This window comes from Opisthorchis viverrini (genome assembly GCF_000715545.1).
Source record: "Opisthorchis viverrini unplaced genomic scaffold scaffold56, whole genome shotgun sequence".
NCBI classification, from domain to species: domain Eukaryota; kingdom Metazoa; phylum Platyhelminthes; class Trematoda; order Opisthorchiida; family Opisthorchiidae; genus Opisthorchis; species Opisthorchis viverrini.
This window is the reverse complement of record NW_008752000.1, coordinates 530,119-537,970: the sequence shown is the minus strand read 5'-3', so window position 1 is coordinate 537,970 and position 7,852 is coordinate 530,119.

Genomic DNA, 7,852 nt, shown 5'->3' with positions numbered 1-7,852 from the left:
CTAGCTGGATATCCACTACCCCGAAGTTTGTTTTTTTACTTCAATTTAGGCTGCTGTTCGCTCAGCTTCTTATATGTACAGGGCCCTTACACGCCTAAACATTGATAACGCAATACTGGCGATTACCGACTTCGGATTGGCAGACGAGTAGTTCAAAACTGCCTTAGTGTCAGTTGGCTTCTCGTACACTGTGGTCTTTAGTTTCCATCCAGCCTTATGTGTCATGCAGTCGAAAAAGGCTAGTGTACACGAGGTTGTCTCCATACTAAATTTGATCTGTGGACTCAGTTTATCAGATAATTGGCAAAACTCACTAACCTTTTCCCGTTTCACGACGACGAAATTGTCATCGACATACCGCCAAAATATCTTAGGTGGGTTGGGAAATCCGGCTAAAGCCCTCTGTTTAAATTCTTCCATAAATATATTTGCCAAAACCGGGGATATTGGAGAACCCATTGCTAGACCTTGTTCTTGAGTATAAACCACTGAGTCAGTGAAGCTTTTGTATCGAAACGTTACCCAAATAAAAACTACCGATTGTTTACCAAGCTCTTCTGAAACGATGACTTCTCAATCGTTTTCAAATTTTTTCCAGTGTGTTCACTTCATTCCAAGCTCCTTGTTCTCTCCGGTTCTCTTTAAGGACACAGAGCTTATTCGCACTAAATCTCTGTCCCTTGCTACTTCTTTCTTTCCCAATGTTTCTCCCGTCTTGGTTGTGTACCAGTCCACTGAGAGCGTTCACTAGCAGTGTACATAAACATAAGGGATTGAAGTGTTGCTTTTGTGGGTCTCCAGTCAGAAACTATGAAGGGTGGAATAAACGGCTTACCGTTTATGGATATTTGATACCATTAGGTGTCATCCTGAGTTTCGCGTGTATTAACTTCACAACCAGTCAAAGGCTTGCAGAAACTCCCCACTCCTAAATACAGGCTGATTAAGAATACGTTGAAATGGAAACGAGATTAAACTTAGTTTCCAAACTGACGTTTTTGTCCAAAAATTCTAGATTGAACCTGTGATGGGTGACACCATTATTGCACATTATTGGTTATGCCAATGCCAAAAACTACTGCTGTGACTGTGTCAGACAGTGATTTCTTGACTCGTCTGACACCATAACCATGTTGCATGCATGTGAAAGTGTTAACTTGTAATCAACTGTCCTTGAATTATCAAGTAGTCAAAACACAGACACATTATACTACCTGCATAAAGATGATCCAATCCTTCTGCACAGACCAGAGAGCATCGGTTCAATAGATGTATCTGACAACGTGAAATGCATCCTCTCTGACAAATTCACGTTCCCAGTGCTGGTGATAGCATGAACCCTCTATCTGAAAAGTCATCACTCAAGATGCCAGTCGACAAGCGACCACGTGACGTGAATCCCATGATCAAAGAAGGATGAATAGCGCTAAATCCTGTCTGGATGAGGATTAATCACACCACTGATCAGCCGCGCGTGCCCGATCGATTACCGGGTGGTTTTTTATCCCTATAACCTGATGCCTTATTAGATGTTTACTACTGAAGATTCTCAAGTGTCAAAACAACTGTAGGGGGTTTCTTTGCTTTTCTACCTACGTTTGGTCCACTACTTTGGTGTTAATTAAGCCGAGTTGCTGTGCAAAACAGTGCATTTTGCGGAAAGCATCCAATTTGAGTTCAAGTAAAACCTAGTGTCGACGGAAACTTGGAGACTGCGCTTAGATGATGGGCCTCAAGTAAAGCCAAACCGGCCGCTGTCATTCAAAGGGCTCCCGGCAACCTAATGGGTAGAGTGTTCTACGCCCAAACCGGTCGGTGTACCGATTGGCCCAAAACCTGGCGTGTTCATTCTATATTCATTATATCACATAACCGCAATAGCTTAAGTGAGGTACGGGACGGTTTCAACTCAGCCGGAATCTGAATAAAATTCTAAATTCTTACGTATCTGGATAAAGTGTAGCGGTATTCAACATCTGCAGAAAAGCGTAGAGCACAAACGTACTTTGCGTGATCAGTGCATGTACCTCGGGTATACTGCCTCCTTAAAATCAATGACAAATCTCCGTAGATGCTTTGCCGATTGGACAATGAACATTGTATCAGGTAGTTTACGAAGCGAACTAGAGGTCCCAAACAAGATCAGAATTCGGTATAGATTTACAACCTAATTCCTAAATGGAACAATCGAATTTGATCAACATAGGCAGGCCATTCTAAGTCTGAGAGGAAACAGTCGAGAATCACTCTCTAGAATATAAAAGAGTCGCTCAGAGTCCTTTTTTACGGCATTCATACCGTTTGAATCTATTTCTTTCCTCCATGATCATGATCAAAGTCATCGAAGAATTCTGTAAAGAAAAAAGTACAAGGTAATCACGTCCCCATGCGAAATTTGTTCAACTTGTTCATTTTCCCCAGTGCCTTTGATGTTCCTTGGGTCACGCTTTATTCGGATGAACGTCATCAAAAAACAGCAAGATTGTGAAGCAGATTTGTTTGTGATCCATCCATCCATCTGCGCAAATAGCTTTTACAGCAGATAGGTTAAGCGAGTTTCATTGGCGTGATTTTCCCGTGCACCGTCGTTTTTAATTTCGGATGTACTTTTCTCGCGGTCAAACACTTTCCATCTCTGAATTGGTTCCAGTCTTTGAAGAGCTTCTTGATCAATACCTACCGGCACTGCTGAGCTGCAAATATGCTCACAGCCTCCAGCTAACCCGACGATGACTCAAGATAGCAGGGGTCGCTGGATGAACTTTTCCATTCACTGTCACACAGTGACGAAGCGCGGATAAATAAGAGTTATTCTGAGCTTTTTTGGGAAATATCCGGCAGATTTATACAGTGAAACAAATTCTGTAACGGTTCGCCCAAACCATAAGGTCAGTGAGACCCAAATCCAACCAACTTTGGACAAATCACGCGCTTTTTTTCGAAAAAAGGTCTGTTTTTCGCCTTTTTGACCATCGATCTGCGAATACCGTTAATTCAATCCATTATTCACCTGGTGATGCGTTGGTCTACACTTCTTTCAAACTGTTTTCCCTTCAACGTCAATTTCTTCTCAATGCAGTCATGCGGAGGTGGACCTGAGCAACTATGTACAGAATGGAGAATGGAATTTGCTTCGAGTTTCCGTGGTTCGGGATGAGGTAAGTGGCTGCACACATGCGCATGTTACTGATTTGCATAACATCGATTGTGGAACGAAAAATTTTTCAAATGTATGACAGCCAATCCGCAAAGTTTGGACGTGTGCGAATCAGTGATCGGAAAGACAAAATGACGCACAAACAATTATTGTTTCATCAAGAAACCAACTTTGACTGTATCAAGCTTTCTTTAGTTTGTGATAACAAAATTTTTTACGACTAAATGTACATCCATAAGGTAATTACCTAATAGGAAAAGCTGTTTTCATCTTTCTACCATAGTTGGGCCAAAAACGTTATAGCCGACCCCACCTTCTAAATACTTTGCGTTTCCGAGATCATTGTCTGTAGTGTGTGCAACGGTTTGATCCTGTCCCCAAGTCATTGCGCTGCTATTTATACGGAATGTTACGTTTGGACTCAACAGATCTTTCCTGACGGCAAGAAAAGCATTTGACAGAGAGAGAGAGAGAAGAATTCCCTGGCTGCGGCCAATCCACGTTTATTTATCTTTTAAAATTAGCATTTCTCCCTCCTTCCAGGTCTCGAATCCCAAAACATTTGTGTGAGAAGGCATGTTCTGATATAGTTTGTAAGCTTTGTTTCAACGTTTTTTTTCTTGGAGAAAACTCGCAAGGCGCAAGTTTACGACGACACCAACAGTATCACGGCTCCGAAAAGATCATGGTTGATCGGTGTCTTCTTTGAAGGTTCGAAAGTATTCTAAGTTTACTATTTCTTTATATATACATATATATATATATACATATATATATATATACATATATATATATATACATATATACATATATATTGTAACATAAGTTGCAGTGTTCGACTTACAACTTCCACTACAACTCTCATCTAAACTAACCACTCCCCGGCTGCTGTCGGAGCCGCGTCATCAGACTTCTACAATCCGTGACCGCGAAAAAATGTCCTTGCGCAAACAAGGGGGTTCACGCCTCCAGAAGCCTGAACTGGCAGCCTCTTTGGAAGACTCAGCAGACTACCTTGCCTAAAACAATCTGATTAAGCGGGCCAAAAATCAGGAATCTGGCGTGCGAAAAATCACCAACCAAGTAACCGAAAACCAACCAGTCGCTTATTCCAACAACCTTCACGGCAATTTATTATTTTCTCGTATTAACGGAATAGTTGGAATGAATTCTTTTCTAATCATCTGTCCGCGTGATCCCTAACATACCAGATTTGAGCGATCAATATTAACAATCAAATTTAGAGGCAGAGACAACATGGCCGATGGTCGTAATTTACTAAAACTCAGAAGAGAACAGCCTTGGTGTTGTGTTTTCAATGCCAACAAACCTCGTGAACTCTACTCACCAAAACGGGATTGCCGTTAGTTGTAAGAAACGAAGCTGGTTCCCCGCATCCTGTTGTAGCAATAAAAGACTCCCCACGACTTGTTCTGCGCTACGATTTGGTCAAAGCAGACTACAGCATAGTTGTCTGAATACACTGCTTAACTGTGGATCAACTGTGAATTAAAACAAAACGGTTCGTTGAACTCCGCTCCGGTCACAAACTGATATTATTCCGAATGACCAGTGGAACTATGCTGGCCAAGCCAAGTGCGCAAAATACTTACTGGTAGGACGTTTGTACGGATAAAAATAATTTCTTATGAAGAGGAAAAAAGTGACAATGTTCTGGTCACCAATTCTTTCTGTCTGCAAAATGGGTGTGTTATCATCCAGGACGTCGATGCGTATGTCAGGATGTGAGATTGGCTTTCCTACACTTAGCCATCAGCACCGGACAAAGTTGTGATATTTTGACAACATTACTCATAAAGATACACCTCTCATCTAGAAAGCACCGGAATCCTGTTTCTCCGCATCAGGATGACCAGATTCCATCCGGAACGCAGGCATTCTTACACCTTGCAGGTGACTTGAGGCGAACTGAGCTCAATCGACCACTTTACAGGTTACTACTAAGCATTAGAGGTATAAGTTTTGTTGAACTTGACTTACTTTTATTCCGGTGTTCCTTAAATAACTGTTTTTTATAATAAAAAAGATCCAAATGCTAATAACTGTGTTGGCATCCAATTTTCTAGATTGATCATGTCGACCTGTATGGTTAAACGATGCGTCAATTTTTGTCGCATTCTTTGTTAAGAAATTGTTTTTGCCATGACCTCACATTTAGGAATTCTCACCGTTTTCTCTCCGTCCAAATTAAATCGACGCTCCCTCAGAAAAAACCTCACCGGTACAGTTCTTCCTAGATAAAATCTATCATGGCAACATCCAAATGTTGGTTTTTCTCACAAGTGGAGGGCGACATTCAAAAAGAACACCTATACTACTGAATAAAATTATCTTAAACCATTCGGAATTTGTATGCTCTGTTTCATGCTGAGCATGTTGTTTAAATTTATCGCAATGCTTGTGCGGCAATTCGAACCATGCAACCGATTTAATGATAATTTTATCCCATGCATGGAATGAACCTCACGTATTTATGTTCTGCTAAGCGCTCTGTACTGTTTATTGCGAACTTTTCCCATGTTCACACCTGGTGCTCGTTAATCGCCGATCAAATGCTGAGATTCCGGTTATCAGCGGTAACAAACACACACTGGGTGGAGAACAAAACTGATGAGAATTTTTGTCTACGGAAAAATCAATCGGCCAACAAACCGCTAATTTTGCATCTTGCGTTATCCAAAGTGTTGTCGGGAATGCCTCCCATAAAGAAAAAAACCCGCTTACTTTTACAGCCGACACATCGAATGGTTGTCGGGCAAAAATGATACAATTACATCGTTTCTGTGGTTAAAGTTAGTCAAATGTCCGACCAAGTTGGTAAGTCAATGAGACGCAACGCGTTTGAAAATGATGCAAAGGGAGTAAACCATTACTTTCGTGAATTTCATCGTGTGTTTATTTTGTGCTCAAAGATTCCAGGCTACTCGACTTTCGTTTTTATACATGAGAACCACTGCGCATTCATTGAACGCCGTAAAAAAACTCTGTACAAGACAACATCTCTGGAGAGTAGACGTTATTAGATCCCCAAGTCGGCCACTTGTTTCAACGAATTGGACCATAACTCATCACAAAAATGGGACCTAATTTTTAAGGGTATTTTGGAACTACCGAATTTCTCAGTATTTCACTTCTGTGCTTAGGACTCCCCTCATTTATTCTATCATGCGATGCACGGTAAAATACAACTTGACTAGAACATCATCGATGTCATTGGCGTTTCTCATTTGGCCATCCTCAGTTCAAAAAATCGTCCGAAAAATTCATCCTAATTTCTTTGACGCACTAAGCAAAGAAGATTGGTTCTTCGGAGGACTTTGACCTCTTCAGATGAGGTGCTCAGGAGCGCTTTTTGCAACCAAATAAGTAAGCATCGGTTTCAAGACGAAAATCTTTCCCGCAAGTCAAAACGGCTTGATAGATTTCACAGCTTCCATTCTGATCTAGGATTGGTCATTGACAAACAGCGGCCAAGTAGGTCACCAGTCGGTTAGAGTGAGAACCTCAACCTGATCACATCCATGACCTGAGCAGGACTATCCCACAAAAACATGGCCTTGAAGTCAGGATCCTAAAACTTCTATTCGTCAGACCCTTCTCCTTTCAGTGGTCAAAGGAACAAAGTTCTTTGAGAAGGCCTTTTCGTTTGATCAAAGGTAAACACACTGCCTATTACTTGTTAGGATTCCCTCGAAGCCTAAATCAACTTATTTTGATAGGTCACCCGTTATGTAGTTATCGGAATTCTGCGTCAGCTGCTCACTGAAACGTAGGCCTGATAGCCAAATATGACTGTTCCCCTGTTGCACCCTACTGTAGTTTAACACAAGAATCTGAAAAAAGACTTCAAACTTTATTTGTATAAAAGTAGTTCAGTTGCGGCGCTATAGCTGTCTGAGAGGTTTTTTTGCTGAAATTGTGTCCGCACAATTTATTGGGTCACTAGTTCTCACTGACGGGATTGCTGCTCCGCTGTTCGGATGACGACACTCACGTGAATAAAGATGATTGGTAAGTAATGACCTGTAAATCACAGCAACGTGAAGAAGAGCTTAGTAAATCGATCAACCACCGCCTAACTATACAAGTCTTTCGTTTTAGTTTCACCATCACAGTCTGTTCCATCTTGCGAATAACATATCTGTGCGTCCATTCTGACGCATCATCAGTGGCGTTCGAAATATATGTGGAACATAGAGTCAGTAGCTTGATTTTGCCAGAACGTGTTCAAAACGGCATAATTGATGCCCATTTGGATAGATCATCCCGCCTGTTGCCACCACAAGAGACTCATGAAAGTTTTCAAACTGCCTTGGCCTACTAACCCAGACATCTCCACAACTGAGTACAATGTGTGATTGTCTTTTACACCAACAGTATAGCAATAGTATAGTATAGTATCACTGCATCGTTTTTTTTTTATTTTAGCAACGTCGTCCCCCAATGAGATGCTACTGAAAACGACGGTTCACAAATTTGTTTGCTGCCTAGCTAGCAACTAACATGGTAGAATTATGCGAATAGAAAACGGGACACAAACGGAACTAAACAAATGAATAGTTCTAAAATGCCAGTATGCCCGACAGCAGTATAGTTTATATGTATACACTGGTGAATTACATAAGGTGCTCTGGCGAGTACTGTCAGAGAATTATCACAGAATCAAAGTCACAA